Source organism: Eschscholzia californica, unplaced genomic scaffold, assembly GCF_041429995.1.
Source record: "Eschscholzia californica isolate CP2 unplaced genomic scaffold, dmEscCali1.0.p SCAF_1, whole genome shotgun sequence".
Classification (NCBI taxonomy): domain Eukaryota; kingdom Viridiplantae; phylum Streptophyta; class Magnoliopsida; order Ranunculales; family Papaveraceae; genus Eschscholzia; species Eschscholzia californica.
In genome coordinates, this window is record NW_028238198.1 from 57603876 (window position 1) to 57622396 (window position 18521).

At 35.2% G+C, this 18521-nt stretch overlaps 1 pseudogene; it reads left to right on the forward strand.

The window, feature by feature from the left end:
• The first annotated feature begins 2847 nt into the window (after nt 1–2847).
• LOC147567798 (uncharacterized) lies at nt 2848–5057 on the forward strand (annotated as a pseudogene).
• Nucleotides 5058–18521: the final 13464 nt, after the last annotated feature.

Consider the following 18521-nt stretch of genomic DNA (forward strand, 5'->3'; position numbering starts at 1 on the left):
CCTTTATCTCTTAAATGAGAAGACAACTCAGTAAACGCATTTTTATGCATTCTTAATAATTGATACATCACTATCGATGGGCCATCTAAAAGTTCTCGTATGTATGCTTCGCCAGTGAGCGAAGAAACACATAACCTTCGGCGAACGTTGGGACTACGAACTTTATTAGGTTTGAAACGTAAGAGTAACAATAATGCAAAAAAAATAAAAATTTCATCTTCTTAAATGAAATGTAGAATTATATCCGCATTTGATACCATGTCGACCAAATTTAATATATCTACAAAGAAAAACAATATAAATCATAAGCAACACAAACATTCATTAAAATGAAAATGAAAATCTAAATGTCATATAAAATAAACCATGATAACGATAAAATTAGGTTATGACACTAAATGTATTAAGAATCTTATCAGAAAAAAACTTAAAGAAAAACTAAAAAACCTAAATAAATATTAAAGTTAAATTCAACCATACGATTGTTTCACTAGTTCTTCTAAAAAGACTACCTTGTCATCTACGTCTTCTTCCATCATGAAAGCCTTTCGCAATTCAATATTTCTACAAAGTATGATTGTAGCAGCAACATAATTTTTGTCTAATTGAACATCAGGTATGACCTTCATTGCATTTATAATCTTAAGACATTCATCAACAGAATAAGTTTTGGCTTCTACACCTTCTTTAAGTTCTTGCTCGATTTTCTTTGTTAAAATTTCTCTATCGGCTTGGACCCTTCAAGATGAGAGCGCATTATTCCAATTAATTCACTGTACTCCGCACTTGCTCTTTTTCTTTTTCCTGAACCTTGAGACCTTTCAAAAGTAGGACTTTGTGAAATAGTTGGGTCTTCCACATAAGCATCATTATTTTTTGAAAAATAATCATCTTTGTCAAGATCCACAAAAGTTTCACTTTCATTAGAAGTGAATTTATCATAGTCATCCATTAATGAATCATCATGCACATCTTGATCAAATTGAATGGACTATAAGCCGTTTCTCCAGTTGAGAGTGTACCCTCAAAGAGTTGCTCTAACTCCTTAAAATGATTTAAAGGTTGACTTCTAAACTTTGCAAACCTCTTATCTTTCTGCACATGCAAAAAGAAAGAAACTAAATTATTACTTACGTTATACTAAACTTAATAAAATAGTCTTTATCTTAAATATGTTACTTGCCTCAGTTTTCCATATCTCCTCGGGTCAATTGAATGTTTCTTGTTCAGCGTTGTAACCATGACCAGTCTTATGTGTGAGTTGTCTTCAAACCATATACCTACTCTTCGTAGGACTCCACTTATTCTTAAGGGTCTTTTGGTCAAAGTTCTGATTGTATTTGTTATTCAATTCGTTAATAATGTTAGACCAATTTTTTAGAGAACTTCCAGCGTAACCAAACACCCCAACCGACTCCAAACATAAATCGAGGAAATCTTTCTCCATTGACGGGTTCAATTTCCAGATTTGCATATTTTTTTTGTCTCTTTTCCGGCAGACTCTTTACGAACAATATTTAGCTTCGACATTCTTCTCATACAAAGTAAACAACTCAAAAAGATTTAATAGATTTTGAGATGATTTTTACCGAAATATTTCATCTTCAATAATGAATTGAACTGGTGTATATAAATATTTCATCTTCAATAAATAATGTACGAATAACATAAAAACCATAATATTTTTAATTAACTGAACGTGTTTATATATTAATTAATGAATAATGTAAAATAACTATGATGAATGACCTTGTTTATATATTCTCTTTGATGATGTAAAAAGATTATGATGAATGAATAACAAAAAGACAAATAATATTATAGTAATTAATGTCATAAATTATTTAATCTAAAAAAATTAAAATGGAGACAAGACATATCAATCAAACAATAAATTAATTAAATAATAATAAAAATTGATGGAGAACAATACCTTATTAGGTGCCTTCTTCTCTCTCTAGCTCTTTCTTCACCCGATTTTCCCTTTGTCACAACAAACTTTTTAGGTTTTAGGGTTTTAGGTAATTTTCAATAGGTATAGAGTTTAGGATTTTAGGTGGTTATTAATAGGTATGTCTTTTTAATAGGCAGACTTTAGATCCTCTCTAACATTAATAGATAGGTCTTTTTTTTATTATTACTAGGGTTTAGGTGGTTTTGGGTCTTTCACAAGAAAAAAAATAGGTGGTTTTAAGGATGTTATTTTCCTAAAACCGCTCTCTCTAAGAAAGAAAAAGGTGGTTTTAAGAATGCTAATTTCCCTCTCTAGTATAACACTTTAGTAGGCTCACTTTTCCATATTTTATTACTGGACAGTAAAATAAGATAGGTTGGGAGTGGGGAGTCGTGGTTTTAATATATAAGGATGTATGTGGTAATTTTTTTTATTTTGTTTAGGTCTTTTTTGTTTTTTTTAGCACTTACAAGTGGAGCTTACTTTTTTGCACTTACTTTGGCATCACTTACAAGTGATTTTCACTTATTAAGTAAAAAAAAATAAACGACCTAAAATTACCGTCCCGCACTTATTAAGTTAAAATTACTTAATAAGGGAAAATCACTTAATAAGTGCAAAAATCATACACCCTCTTAGAGTGAGAGTGTGTGTGTTAGAGGGAGAGATGCATGCTCTTAGAAGACGATTCCTTCTTCCTTTATTCAATCAGACATCTTTTCCGGCAAGATCAATCAGATATCACTGACTCAGACAATCTCATCCACAATAATTAGCAGCTCTCTTCCACAATGTACCTTTTTTACTCCATGGTTCGCCCTTCAACGTTGTGGTGTTAAAGTTCTAGGCACTGACGTACGCCTCTCTCTCTCTCCCTCTCTCTATCTCCAATCTTTACACCTTCTAATACCCCCTCAAACGAGTTTGAAATCCGTATTAGATCTCTTTGTGAACAACCTAATTCTCAATTCACTAAAGCAATTGCTCTCATTGACGAATCAATCATTTCAGGTTATATACCTTCTGCTTCAGTTTATAATTTCCTTATTGAAACCCTAGCTAAACCCAAGAAGTATAATTTGTCTCTTTCAGTTTATAATCGAATGACTCATGTTCAATTCTTTCCAAATTATAGTTCTTTGTGTGCTTTAATTTATGTTTCTCAAGTACCCATAACCTTGAATCTGCATTTGGAGTTATTGGGTTGATAATTAAAAGCGGTTTGACTGTTAATTTGTTAATGTGGAATGTGATTCTGAGAGCTCTATGCCAAAAAAGTGAGGTTTTTAGGGCACTTTTCGCTTTTTCGAGAAATGGGGAGGAATAATACTTCTCCTGATGTTATTACCTATAATACATTGATCAATGGGCTTTGCAAGGAAAAGAAGGTCGAAGAGGCATCAGAATTGCTAGTTGAGATTATTAAGGTGAATTGTTACCCTAATTTAATAACTTATTCTACTTTAATTGATGGTCTTTGCAAGATTAATCAAGTAGATATAGCAACCTATTTGTTTGATGAAATGCTCAAGAGAGGCCTTGATGCAGATGTTATTATATGTAGTACTCTTATAGATGGTCTATGTAGTTGCGGGAATGTTGATAAGGCGAAAAAGCTCTTTGGTGAGATGTTGGAAAAGGGAATTTCTCCGAATGTGGTAACATATACTTGTTTGGTTCATGGTTTCTGCAATTCGTGTCGTTGGCAAGAAGCTACTGCATTGTTAAATTCTATGTGGAATGTGGGATTCATGCAGAAGTTATTACATATACAATTATGATTGATGGGCTTTGTAAAGATGAAAGCTTTACTCAAGCTATGAAAATTTTGAGATTGATGAAGGAGAGGGGTGAAGAACCGAGTACTGTAACTTATAACATTCTAATTAATGGATTATGTAAGTCAAGTAATGTTCGTGAAGCTTTTGAGCTTTTGGAGGAGATGATTGAAGAGAAGAAGTTTCCTGATGTGATGACTTATAATGCGATAATGAGAAGATTATGCCGTATTGGGAAACTCGATGAGGCAATTGAGCTTCTGAATGGAATGGCAAAGGGTAAATATTATGTTGAGCCAGCTGACATGACTTATAATATGCTCATCCAAGGGCTTTGCGATCAACATCGTTTGGATGAGGCTTTATCAGTTTATTAGAAGATGTCTGTGAGAGGAAATCTCTGTAATTTGGTGACTTATATATAACGTCCTAATTAGCGCATTTGTAAGTGCACGAAACGTTGAAAAGGCTATGGATTTTTGGGACGAGCTACATGATTTCGGGTTTGTCCCAAATACCTTCACCTATAGTATCATGATAAGTGGGCTTTGCAAAATGAAAATGGTAGATATTGCAGAAGAACTTGTACATGAGATGAAGTGTCATGGACATACTCCTACTTTGCTTGAATATAATTCGTTGCTTGCAGCTTTTTGTAAAAACCGTAAGCTTGAAGTTGCGCAAAAGTTATTCGAGAAAATGAGGGATGGAAGACTCTATGAACCCGATGTGGTCTCTTATAATATCTTGATTAATGGTATCCTCAAATCAGGTGATCTTCAAGCTGCAAAAGAGTTGCTAACGGACATGCTTCAAAGGGGTTTGGATCCTGATAAAATAACCTTCGCCACTTTGATAAATAAATTCTCAAAATTAGGGGAAATGAAAGAAGCCAAGAAGCTATTAAAGAGCATGGTTTCCCGTGGACTTCCACCAAATGCTTTTATATATGATTCTTTACTAAATGGCTACATTGACAAAGGTGAAACAAAAGAAGTCATGACACTGCTCCATAAAATGGCAAAGGAAGGAGTTGTTCTTGGTACGAAGTTAACTTCTACTATATTGAATAATTTTTGCTCTGTAGCGATAATCCTGAATTCATGGACTTATTGCCAACCTTTTCACCCGACACATCTATACAGAAAAATATCTCCTGCTCTGAGTTGTTGAAGAGATTAACAAACTTTACCACGGGCTTCAAGTGCAAGCTGCTTGATATTTATGAATCACAGCTACTAGACAAGCTTCCAGAATTCAATATTCTTCTTCTAACATATGCCCTACAATATTTAGTCATGCAAACCTTTGTTGTATGTTTTTAAGCTCAAAATCCTTAATTGGGACAATTCGATGTCCTTGAGAGATTTTGATTGGTTGAAAGAGTAAAGATTGTATTTTATTTCATCTGTCATTACTTGATCCCAAATTGAGTAACAATCCTCTATATGGATCAAATGCATTTAAAGACGAGCTAACATTCATAGCACACTTCAAGTACAATTGATCAGTTCGGAAAATACGTATTGATATGGCATAATTTGCAGCTAAAATGGGGTAGCACATTTGAACTTTGTTCCCTAATAAGCGTTCTGGGTAAATGTTTTTTCTGGCAGTGTAGCATTCTCAACCACTAAAAATGTGTTTTTTAGATGCTCTGTAACAACGGTTGTTTTGTTTGGTAAGTGATTGATAATCAATCTGTTGGTCGCAGGTCAGAAACGAAAATGTCGTCCAAAGGAAAGGTTAACTTCTTCGATGCTCTAATTGCTCTTCTCTTTTATACATTCTTATCAACACTCTGCCAAGCATGAAGGAAATGATGTTTGGTGGTATTTGTGGTGTGTATTCCTTGTTAAGTAAAGTCATTGCTAATTTGATAGTAAATATGAACAGATTAAAGAACATGTTGTTTGTCGAATTGATTTTTTAGGGATGGATCATGTCGAGACACTTGGTACGATCTTGTCTTTCAAATTTTCCTATACTGAATCAGTGGTTCAATTTGGTAATGTCCCATTTTAGCTCACTGACGAGACTAAATTTTCACGACAACAACAAAAATTGTATTGCCATATTTAGTTCTTGCCTTTATGTTAGTAATTCATCGTGCACTATCTCCCGTTTATACTCTACCGCGTAGAAGAATTTATATTTTCGAGTATTATTTACTACGATGTTAGCGGCTCTCGGGCTCTCATCCTTACAAGTTTTTTTTTTCGATTTTGTATACATCTCATAAGGTTACGTTTATAAAAGTCGTTGAACAACATAACTTGAATAGCAAATATTATCAATTATGTACATCGGTTTGATACTTTTATGAAAACATATGGAGGAAATACCCTTGGACAAATTGCAACACACAAGGCTGGAATTTTTAAGGTATGTGTTGTTTCAGTTAACAGCCAAAACAAGCAAACTTTCTAACTTTCTTTGAGCTATAAGTTATTTATTGCAATAATCAGTTTTGGGTATTATGATGTCTCGTTTTCAAGATATTATCTGAATTAGGTTGATTCACCCTGCTTTGAAGCCTCTTATCCCGGGATTCACTGTACTCCAACTTCCCGAGGTGATGGATGTTATTCAAGAGAAGGCTTCTGAATTGAAGGTATGTCGTCTGATTTTTTATCCAATGTATATAATATCTCTGGAAAAAATTAAAATAAAGAAAATTTGGTCAAAACTCCCTGGGCCAATTTTTTTTTGGGTAAAAAATTATCCATATTTCATCAACATTTTTAGCCTTGAGCTCCTTATGTTAGGTGTGTATGGGTTTGCACGAAATACGACTTGCACATAGTTTTTATAGATTTGCACAAGGATCTTAAGCCTAAATACTATTGGCATGTCTTTTAACAAAGACCAACAAGAAATTTTGTTTTTGGCTCAATTTCTTGAGAAAATAAAGTGAAATAAGATACCGAAATTTTGGGCCGACTGGCTTCACGGGTTGGGTTACGCTGAAAAATTACTATACTTGCATTTGATACTTTTTATATTTCAAAGATATTTTCTTTAAGTTAAATTCAGATGATCAATATTTGAGACCAATAACTGGTAGCAGTGTGTCACACTGATTGTTTCTAACTTGCAGGTTCCTTTGGAAGTGGTACCACCTCTTGATCCAAAACAGCTCAATGGATTAAAATAGAGCTTGTCTGGTGATCACCAATACACCGATGTGCCCTTGCTGTTGCTCTTTGAAGATGTTGGCTTCAGAAAACAACATGCCCAAAGGACATCATCCAAAATGTTGGTCTAATTTTACCCACCTTCAACTATCGTTTCTTTGATTAAGTATTAAACAGAAGCGAGAACTACAACAATTAGAAGCTGTCAGAATTAGAAGTTGTCAGAATTAGAAGCTGTCGGAAAAACTAATTTAACTAATTGGTTAAGGATTTTTTTCACTCGATCTACTAAAAAAAAAATTAAGGGTTCTTGATGGAGAATTCTAACCAACTGATTTAACTGCTCTTAGGGCAAGCTAACAGATAAATTTTCCCTATTTTATGGTTTGTGTCATAAATTCATAGAGTTAGGACACATGAATCAGTCGACTGAGAGTTTCTAGTGCTGCCATTTTCGTGGCGGATATTGAGACATACGGGATAGCATTAGGAACTTCTTATGTTGCTTAACTTTTCCGATTTGTTTAACATTCTTGCCTATACATTTTCTTCATTTTGCTCCAGATTGTAATCTCTAATGAAGAATACAGGTCCAGTTCCACTTCAATCAAATAGAAAACTACATATCTTGGTTGCTTATCATATCTTGGTTGTATCAACAGATACTGAATTGTTCTTTATAAAACTTTTTCATCTTATCTATCTCTTCTAAATCCTAACTTCGAAGCTATAATTTCAGGGACAATCTTTAGAATTGCCAGCACCATTTCTCAGAGATCTTGCAACTGCACATCTTTTTGGACGGGCACAGATTTTCTACGGAACTCCATTGAAAACTTCCAACACATCAAAAATGAAAGATAGTTCTTCTGGTGATCTGACATTTTACTTAAACGGAGCTCACAGTCCTGAGAGTATGGAAGCTTGTGCTAGATGGTTCTCCAACACCGTAAAAGAAGATATGAGTTATTCGTCTAGGAATCCAAAAGTTGAGGGACCATCACAAAATGGTTTTGTTCGAAGTGAAAGCGGAAATTTGTGTACATTTGGATGATCTTGTTCCCTTTGGTTTTCTACTCCTTTTATCCTTTTGATTCATACAATTCATCATAAAAATAAGTATTGAACTTCTTTACTTTTCTCAACTTCTTTACTATTCAACTGCATGGAGGTGAGAGACCCTCGAGCTCTTCTTCCTAAGCTTGTCGATACTTGTGCTTCCTCAGGTATTGCTTCGTTTCACAAAATCATAACGCGGTTATGATATTTTCGTTCAGCTAAAATGAGACATGAACTTTTGGATATGTGATCAGTAGTTCATTTTCAAAAGCCGTTTTTGTTCCAAGTATGTCAACATATAATAAGGTTACTTCCGCCTTCGCCATATCTTCAGATATCGCTCCATAGGATTTATGATAGCAAATGACTCTCCACAAAATCTGGAGAACATAATCCAAGGGAACAGTAAGAAGCTTTCATAGTTTTACTATCTTAACTAGATTCATATATATTTATTCTAGTCTTTTGCCTTAACGTTGCCTTGTCGGTGAACTTTTTTTTTTTTACCTTGATGAACCGATTCGCTCGTTCTTCAACCTTCAACTTGTCTAAGTAAATTTACCTATGTCTTGGTGTTGGTTGAGCTAGCTGAGAATGTATGTTGTTTCCACATCTCTTTAATTTTTCTGATTACGATAAAATGTTTTCTTGTGTCATGTGCGCTTTCAGATGCCGTTGTTGATGAAAACTTCAAAGCGGAAAGCCGGGAAACGTTACCATCTACTGCGTTCCTCTATTGACATCCTAATAATTGCAGTCCGGAACCTGAAAATCTTACACGCAGTGCTTTTATGCCTTCATTACCCTTGGCAATCAAATGGTTATGGGATAGGGAAAACCCCTCTGAGAATTGAGGTAAAAGAAATGAATCTTTCTCCAACTTGAACACTTCCTCGGTGGTTGGAACAAACTCTAAGTGCTTAAATCTACATATTCCTTTTCTTTTTGGTAAAATAATCGACATATTTAGTTTGGTTTCTTGTTCTCTTTCAAGCTAGCTACTGTCATTTTCAGCATTCTCTTCTCTTTCAGACTGCATTTGAATCTCGGGTTGACTAGTCTAACAACTTTGTAATTGATTTGCTAGTGACTCTAACCATTAAATTTTATTTATCAATTTAAAGTAAAAAGATTTTTATCATGCCCTAAAAGAGGAGTTGGCGTCTTATAATTGTAATTAATCTTGGCTGCATACTCATATGTAACATTCTTTAATTTTTTTTTTTTTACAGTTTTCAACTGTCGTCCATAACCTAAAACATCCAGTTCAAAGTAGAAGAGAAACGAAACTATTAGACCTTTATTTTCAAGAGAAAACAGCGGTGAAAACGTAAAAGATGATGTGTAATTTTGTTGGTATGTTCAGGTACTGGTAACCAGATCACTCCATCTAGTTGGGGATGTATTGAATCTCTTGAAAGAGAGGATGATCAAGCTAAAAGTGGACACTCTTACTTATTTATTTGGAAGGCATTTGATTCATATATCTAAAAGTTTGACTTGTTTCAATCATCAAGAACATTGTTTTCAAGTAGCAAGAATCCGTGTCTTATTGTTGTTTCTTGTTGTGGTTGTTGTTGTTGTATCAATTCCCTGAAATTTGTTTATTGTCTGCTTGGGATCGTATGTGAATCATTACGATTGTTGTTATTATTGATGTTGTACTTGAAACTTAAGTATCAATAAGAATGTTTCAGATGAAAAAGTGTTCAATAAACAAGGAGATACTGTTATTTTATAGTATTTAATCTTAATCAGAGGTATGAACTTGTTCAAAATAGTTGCAGGTCTGAAGATAATGCTGCATGTTTTAGAAGAGGGCATCATTCACGCTCATATGTTAACTACTACTCAGTGCTCAGAGTGCCTATACTTCTTTAGCTAGTATGATGCTAGGCTGGTAGCGAAGGAAGAGTTTCAAAGACAGTGAAGGGTTGATGAGCTACGGTGTGGTTGGTAGTGGTGGTGGGTTTAGGGTTGTGGTGTTGTATGACTAATCATGTATACATCTTTGCAAATGAAAACAACAATACTTGTTGGAAACTCCGGTAAACGCTTACATGTTATTTACGCTTTGGAATTGTATAGTTTAAGTGAAATAGTAGTACTTTATTTGCCTAACTTCCGCGGATTAGGTAGAAATTGTCCCATATTATAACACTTACACAGGTCCATCATAGACTTCCAATTAAAAAAAAGTAACACTTACTCGAAGGAGCTCTTGCTCGTACACGATTTTGTAAGCCCATGATCAAACATTCTCATACAAACTATTATCATTTACTTCTTCTTCTCTTCACTTTTCTCCCTCCCTCTCTCTACTCTGTCCGGTGAAAGGGAGATCCTCCTTTCGTCGACGTTTGATAATTCACACTTCGTCTAAATTGGGAGTTACAGATCTAGATGAAGAACCGTCTTGATCTGGAAAGAGTAGAAAAGGAGAGAATATAAGAAGAAGAACAGTAAGAAAAAAAAAGGAAAAAAAAGAGAAAAAAAAACTTATTTTTGTTGAAAGGTGTCGTCTGACAACCTTTTGCAAGAGAAGAAAGTGGAGGATTGGTTGATCTAACGGCATTAACTGTGTCGTTAGGTCAAGCTAAAATGGGCATTGTGTTCTGTTTCTTACATTGTCTCTAATCAAAATATGTTGCAAAAGAGATTGTCTATACCAACATTGCCTTCAACAATTTTCATAAAAAAAAAACATTGGCTTTAACAACAATAGGCACTCCCTGTAAAACTTCCCATTTGGTTGAAAGGGTTGAAAGGGTTGAAAGGGTATTACCAACATTTCCTTTAACCACAACAGGCACTCCCCTTAAAACTTCCCATTTGGTTGAAAGGGTATTTTGAATCCTTTGAGGGGTCCCCAAATAACGAAGGGAATTTTGGGGTCGAACTACTCTCGCCAAGTAAGACGAAAGTGAAGAAAATATCATTTACCCCTCTCTTCTCGCACTCACCTCTCTATCTTTGGTCTCTCCCTTGTCTCCATAGCCACCCTGAAGAAATATCAAACCCACTTCAAGAACGAATGGTTTATGAGGAGGGAGAGATGCCCGAAGGAAGCCCTAATTTTTTAGAAGCCTTTTTGATGATGTCGAGATGCTTGAAGAAGACTAATTTTCAGAAGCATCTCTTATGATGTCGAGATGCCGGAAGGAAGCCCTAATTTTGAAAGTCTCTCTGCTGGTGTCGATGTTGAAGTCCCTTTCTTCACCATTTACATTTTTCATCTTCATCATCTACACTGTGAAGGACGACTATGTTTCTGCGTTCGTCATCTTTAGTAAGGAAAATCTTGCGATGAAATTGGGGAGAAGAGATCAAGAACGGTAATCTTTATCATAACCTTGCTTGAAACCTATTATAATATTTTTTTTCTCTCCTTCCGCCACGACATTTGCGCTACTTTCTATGACAAATTCATCCTAATTTTTTTACCTCAGAAAACCCTAAATTATGTATGTTTCGATGAGAAGATCTTTACTCGAAGCTTTTCCTGATTTTCCTTTGAATTCTTTTCTGGCCTCTCATGTTTAGTCATAACAGCAACGTGATCTTTAATTCTGAACATCAATAGTACCCTAAGTCCCCTTTGCTCGAATCTGATAAAGAGATGCTTAATCAGTGCCTTTCTAGGGTATCAAGATCCTTAAGCATATCAATCTATTGAGATGATCACAGAGAGGCCAGAAAAATTGGTCTAGTTGTTGAACTTGATATATCACTGTTAGATCTTTGTCGGTGGATATTGATTCCTAATTGGTTGCCTAGTAACCTGCTTAGTTTATCTGATTTATTATCTAATGAAATAGTTCATATATAACTAGTAGCAGTTATATTTCTTTTAACCAAGTACAAAATTATCCCTAAAAAATCAAACATATCAGGTCCATGGATCTGAATTATTACTAGCTCGAGTTCCCATTTCAATGTCGGTTATAGTTCTTAGTTTTGGCTTTAAATTATACTATTCAATTCTCGACAATGAATCGACTTGATAGCTCAGATATTGTTATTCATGATATTGATCCGATTCAATATCAAATATCGGGATGCAATTCATCTCATTGAATTTACAGGAGAAGATTTATCATCTCCATGGGATTAGATCTCGAATTATTGTGAAGGAAAAAAAAACGATGAGTTTATCTGATTTATTATCTAATAATGCATTAATTCATATATAACAAGTAGCAGTTATATACCAAGTACAAAATTATCCCTAAACAAACCAAACATATCAGGTCCATTTATCTGCATTATTACTAGCTCGAGTTCCCATTTAAGTTTCGGTTATAGTTCTAAGTTTTGGCTTTGCATAGTGTATGCCACTAACAATTGTGGGAATTAGTTAAGATCAACGTTGGCAGTAACTTGACTTTGTTTTAAAGATTAGGAAATATTGGATTCCTACGTACGTGCTGGTTATAATTTCAATGGTTGTAAGGAAAAGTTCATTTTTTAGTTAAGTGTTGTCCTTTCGAGATTAAGACTGGTTGTTGGTTATTTTTTGTGTTTGGCTTTTCTTGCTTGTTTAACAAGCCACTATACACGTCGCAGTAAGCTATCAAATAATGTGTGTTGATATCGAGTCGGCTGAATCTGTAACTTTTTTGTCTCATTAAGGCATGGCATAAAAAATGTGGTCTCATTTAAGATTAAGGCTGGCAGTTGGTTTACTTTTTGTCTGGATATTATTTCCAATCTAACAAGTTATTTCGCATGTCGAAATAAACTTTTAAATGATGTGGGCTGATGTTAGATCTATAATTGTTGTCATGACACCAAAAGTGTGGTCCCATTCGAGATTAAGACGGACAGTTAGTTACTTATGTGGTTGACTATTCATTCCATCCTAACAAGCTATTGTGCACGTCGCAATAAGCTATCAAATGATGTGGGCTAATGTTGGATCTAAATATTCGTATTGAATCAAAAAACGTGGTCCCATTCGAGATTAAGGCTGGAAGTTGGTTTACTCTTGTGGTTGACTATTCTTTCCAACCTAAGAAGCTATTGCGCACATCGCAATAAGCTATCAAATGATGTGGGCTGATGTTGGATGTAAATTTTCTGTAATGAATCGAAAAACGTGGTCCCATTCGAGATAAAGGCTGGCAGTTGGTTTGCTTTTGTGTTGGCTCTTCTTAACAAACTATTGCACAAGTCGTAGTAGACTATCTAATTATGTGGGCTAAAGTTGGTTTTAAAATTTGTGTAATTTTTTTCGTACATCATGGCATGACACAAAAAATTTGGCCCGGTTGGTTCCATTCGAGATTAAGGCTGGCAGTAAGCTAATTTTTGTGGTTGGGAATTATTTTCAATCTTACAAGCTATTGGACTCGTCCCAATAAGCTATGAAATGATGTGGGCTAATGTTGCATTTATAATTTTTGTCATGACAAAAAAAATGTGGGCTGCTCCGAGACCAAGGCTGGAAGTTTGTTTACTTTTGTATTAGCTGTCAAATGGTGTGGGCTAATGTTGGATCTAAATTTTTTGTAAATATTTCTCTAAATCGTGGCACGAGACAAAAAACCTGGACCCTTTCGAGATCAAGGTAGACAGCTGGCTTACTTTTAAGTTTGGCTGTTCTTTCAAAAAAAGCAATCTATTCCACATGTTGCGATACGCTTTCAAGTAATGTGAGTTGGTGTTTGATCTGTTGGATCTTAAAATTAATAGGTATCCACCATGAAATGACACAAAATTTGTTGCTATATAACTATATTCGATATTAAGGCTGCAGTTGGTTTAATTTTGTGTTTGGTTATTCTTCTCAATTTAAAAATGTGGCGCACATCGCAGTAAATTATCAAGTAATATGGGCTGATGTTTGATCAGTTTGATCTATTGGAAACTGCTCGGGCAACACTTATGTTAATGCATGCAAATATTTGCATCCTTTTCTGTCATTGCATTACGGGTAAACTTCTATTTCTTCCTTTTGTTCTTACATTTGAACAAATTGTTATTTTGTCTGTTGCTTCACTGACGACAGTTCACTATCACGAGTTGTGGGTTTTAACCAGTTGATCCAATGCTTGATGCATGTTTACTAAGGGTCAAACACAACTTGTGGCGCATACACCCTTTATACATTGTATGAAATCGATGTTTCATTTGACCACCAAAATGGCCAAACACACGAAACAAAGTACACTTCATATGATAGTCGTAATGCATATTTGATTTCTCAAGAATTGTTGAATTATTATGAATATCTTAGGTCCCATATGTGGTGGACAAACGTAAGCGATTTTGCATACGAAAGGAATGACAAATTAACACACATAATTGGGAAATTTATTTGCATTGCCTTGGAAATAGCTAAGTTTATTTTTGAGTTACAACCGCTAGCTATGGTTCAATATTCTTTAAGGTGGAGACTTTCTTCTGCCAGAAATACCTTGACAGTCAAACTCGGTGAAATCACAATATTCATATGTTGCAGCGGTTATCTTTTGATGGATGTTGGTTATCTTTTGTGTTTGGCTTTTCTTGCTTGTTTAAAAAGCCACTGTACAGGTCGCAGTAAGCTATCAAATAATGTGTGTTGATATCGAGTCGGCTGAATCTGTAACTTTTTTGTCTCGTTAAGGCATGGCACAAAAAATGTGGTCTCATTTAAGATTAAGGCTGGCAATTGGTTTACCTTTTTGTCTGACTATTATTTCCAATCTAACAAGTTATTTGACATGTCGGAATAAGCTTTTAAATGATGTGGGCTGATGTTCGATCTATAATTGTTGTCGTGACACCAAAAGTGTGGTCCCATTCGAGATTAAGACGGGGCAGTTGGTTACTTATGTGGTTGACCATTCATTCCATCCTAACAAGCTATTGCGCACGTCGCAATAAGCTATCAAATGATGTGGGTTAATGTTGGATCTAAATATTCGTATCGAATCAAAAAACGTGGTCCCATTCGAGATTAAGGCTTAAGGTTGGAAGTTGGTTTACTCTTGTGGTTGACTATTCTTTCCAACCTAAGAAGCTATTGCGCACATCGCAATATGCTATCAAATGATGTGGGCTGATGTTGGATGTAAATTTTCTGTAATGAATCGAAAAACGTGGTCCCATTCGAGATAAAGGCTGGCAGTTGGTTTGCTTTTGTGTTGGCTCTTCTTAACAAACTATTGCACAAGTCGTAGTAGACTATCTAATTATGTGGGCTAAAGTTGGTTTTATAATTTGTGTAATTTTTTTCGTACATCATGGCATGACACAAAAAATTTGGCCCGGTTGGTTCCATTCGAAATTAAGGCTGGCAGTAAGCTAATTTTTGTGGTTGGGAGTTATTTTCAATCTTACAAGCTATTGGACTCGTCCCAATAAGCTATGAAATGATGTGGGCTAATGTTGCATTTGTAATTTTTGTCATGACAAAAAAAATGTGGGCTGCTTCGAGACCAAGGCTGGAAGTTTGTTTACTTTTGTGTTAGCTGTCAAATGGTGTGGGCTAATGTTGGATCTAAATTTTTTGCAAATATTTCTCTAAATCGTGGCACGAGACAAAAAACCTGGACCCTTTCGAGATCAAGGTAGACAGCTGGCTTACTTTTAAGTTTGACTGTTCTTTCAAAAAAAGCAATCTATTCCACATGTTGCGATACGCTTTCAAGTAATGTGAGTTGGTGTTTGATCTGTTGGATCTTAAAATTAATAGGTATCCACCATGAAATGACACAAAATTTGTTGCTATATAACTATATTCGATATTAAGGCTGCAGTTGGTTTAATTTTGTGTTTGGTTATTCTTCTCAATTTAAAAATGTGGCGCACATCGCAGTAAATTATCAAGTAATATGGGCTGATGTTTGATCAGTTTGATCTATTGGAAACTGCTCGGGCAACACTTATGTTAATGCATGCAAATATTTGCATCCTTTTCTGTCATTGCATTACGGGTAAACTTTTATTTCTTCCTTTTGTTCTTACATTTGAACAAATTGTTATTTTGTCTGTTGCTTCACTGACGACAGTTCACTATCACGAGTTGTGGGTTTTAACCAGTTGATCCAATGCTTGATGCATGTTTACTAAGGGTCAAACACAACTTGTGGCGCATACACCCTTTATACATTGTATGATATCGATGTTTCATTTGACCACCAAAATGGCCAAACACACGAAACAAAGTACACTTCATATGATAGTCGTAATGCATATTTGATTTCTCAAGAATTGTTGAATTATTATGAATATCTTAGGTCCCATATGTGGTGGACAAACGTAAGCGATTTTGCATACGAAAGGAATGACAAATTAACACACATAATTGGGAAATTTATTTGCATTGCCTTGGAAATAGCTAAGTTTATTTTTGAGTTACAACCGCTAGCTATGGTTCAATATTCTTTAAGGTGGAGACTTTCTTCTGCCAGAAATACCTTGACAGTCAAACTCGGTGAAATCACAATATTCATATGTTGCAGCGGTTATCTTTTGATGGATGTTGGTTATCTTTTGTGTTTGGCTTTTCTTGCTTGTTTAAAAAGCCACTGTACAGGTCGCAGTAAGCTATCAAATAATGTGTGTTGATATCGAGTCGGCTGAATCTGTAACTTTTTTGTCTCGTTAAGGCATGGCACAAAAAATGTGGTCTCATTTAAGATTAAGGCTGGCAATTGGTTTACCTTTTTGTCTGACTATTATTTCCAATCTAACAAGTTATTTGACATGTCGGAATAAGCTTTTAAATGATGTGGGCTGATGTTCGATCTATAATTGTTGTCGTGACACCAAAAGTGTGGTCCCATTCGAGATTAAGACGGGGCAGTTGGTTACTTATGTGGTTGACCATTCATTCCATCCTAACAAGCTATTGCGCACGTCGCAATAAGCTATCAAATGATGTGGGTTAATGTTGGATCTAAATATTCGTATCGAATCAAAAAACGTGGTCCCATTCGAGATTAAGGCTTAAGGTTGGAAGTTGGTTTACTCTTGTGGTTGACTATTCTTTCCAACCTAAGAAGCTATTGCGCACATCGCAATATGCTATCAAATGATGTGGGCTGATGTTGGATGTAAATTTTCTGTAATGAATCGAAAAACGTGGTCCCATTCGAGATAAAGGCTGGCAGTTGGTTTGCTTTTGTGTTGGCTCTTCTTAACAAACTATTGCACAAGTCGTAGTAGACTATCTAATTATGTGGGCTAAAGTTGGTTTTATAATTTGTGTAATTTTTTTCGTACATCATGGCATGACACAAAAAATTTGGCCCGGTTGGTTCCATTCGAAATTAAGGCTGGCAGTAAGCTAATTTTTGTGGTTGGGAGTTATTTTCAATCTTACAAGCTATTGGACTCGTCCCAATAAGCTATGAAATGATGTGGGCTAATGTTGCATTTGTAATTTTTGTCATGACAAAAAAAATGTGGGCTGCTTCGAGACCAAGGCTGGAAGTTTGTTTACTTTTGTGTTAGCTGTCAAATGGTGTGGGCTAATGTTGGATCTAAATTTTTTGCAAATATTTCTCTAAATCGTGGCACGAGACAAAAAACCTGGACCCTTTCGAGATCAAGGTAGACAGCTGGCTTACTTTTAAGTTTGACTGTTCTTTCAAAAAAAGCAATCTATTCCACATGTTGCGATACGCTTTCAAGTAATGTGAGTTGGTGTTTGATCTGTTGGATCTTAAAATTAATAGGTATCCACCATGAAATGACACAAAATTTGTTGCTATATAACTATATTCGATATTAAGGCTGCAGTTGGTTTAATTTTGTGTTTGGTTATTCTTCTCAATTTAAAAATGTGGCGCACATCGCAGTAAATTATCAAGTAATATGGGCTGATGTTTGATCAGTTTGATCTATTGGAAACTGCTCGGGCAACACTTATGTTAATGCATGCAAATATTTGCATCCTTTTCTGTCATTGCATTACGGGTAAACTTTTATTTCTTCCTTTTGTTCTTACATTTGAACAAATTGTTATTTTGTCTGTTGCTTCACTGACGACAGTTCACTATCACGAGTTGTGGGTTTTAACCAGTTGATCCAATGCTTGATGCATGTTTACTAAGGGTCAAACACAACTTGTGGCGCATACACCCTTTATACATTGTATGATATCGATGTTTCATTTGACCACCAAAATGGCCAAACACACGAAACAAAGTACACTTCATATGATAGTCGTAATGCATATTTGATTTCTCAAGAATTGTTGAATTATTATGAATATCTTAGGTCCCATATGTGGTGGACAAACGTAAGCGATTTTGCATACGAAAGGAATGACAAATTAACACACATAATTGGGAAATTTATTTGCATTGCCTTGGAAATAGCTAAGTTTATTTTTGAGTTACAACCGCTAGCTATGGTTCAATATTCTTTAAGGTGGAGACTTTCTTCTGCCAGAAATACCTTGACAGTCAAACTCGGTGAAATCACAATATTCATATGTTGCAGCGGTTATCTTTTGATGGATGTTGGTTATCTTTTGTGTTTGGCTTTTCTTGCTTGTTTAAAAAGCCACTGTACAGGTCGCAGTAAGCTATCAAATAATGTGTGTTGATATCGAGTCGGCTGAATCTGTAACTTTTTTGTCTCGTTAAGGCATGGCAC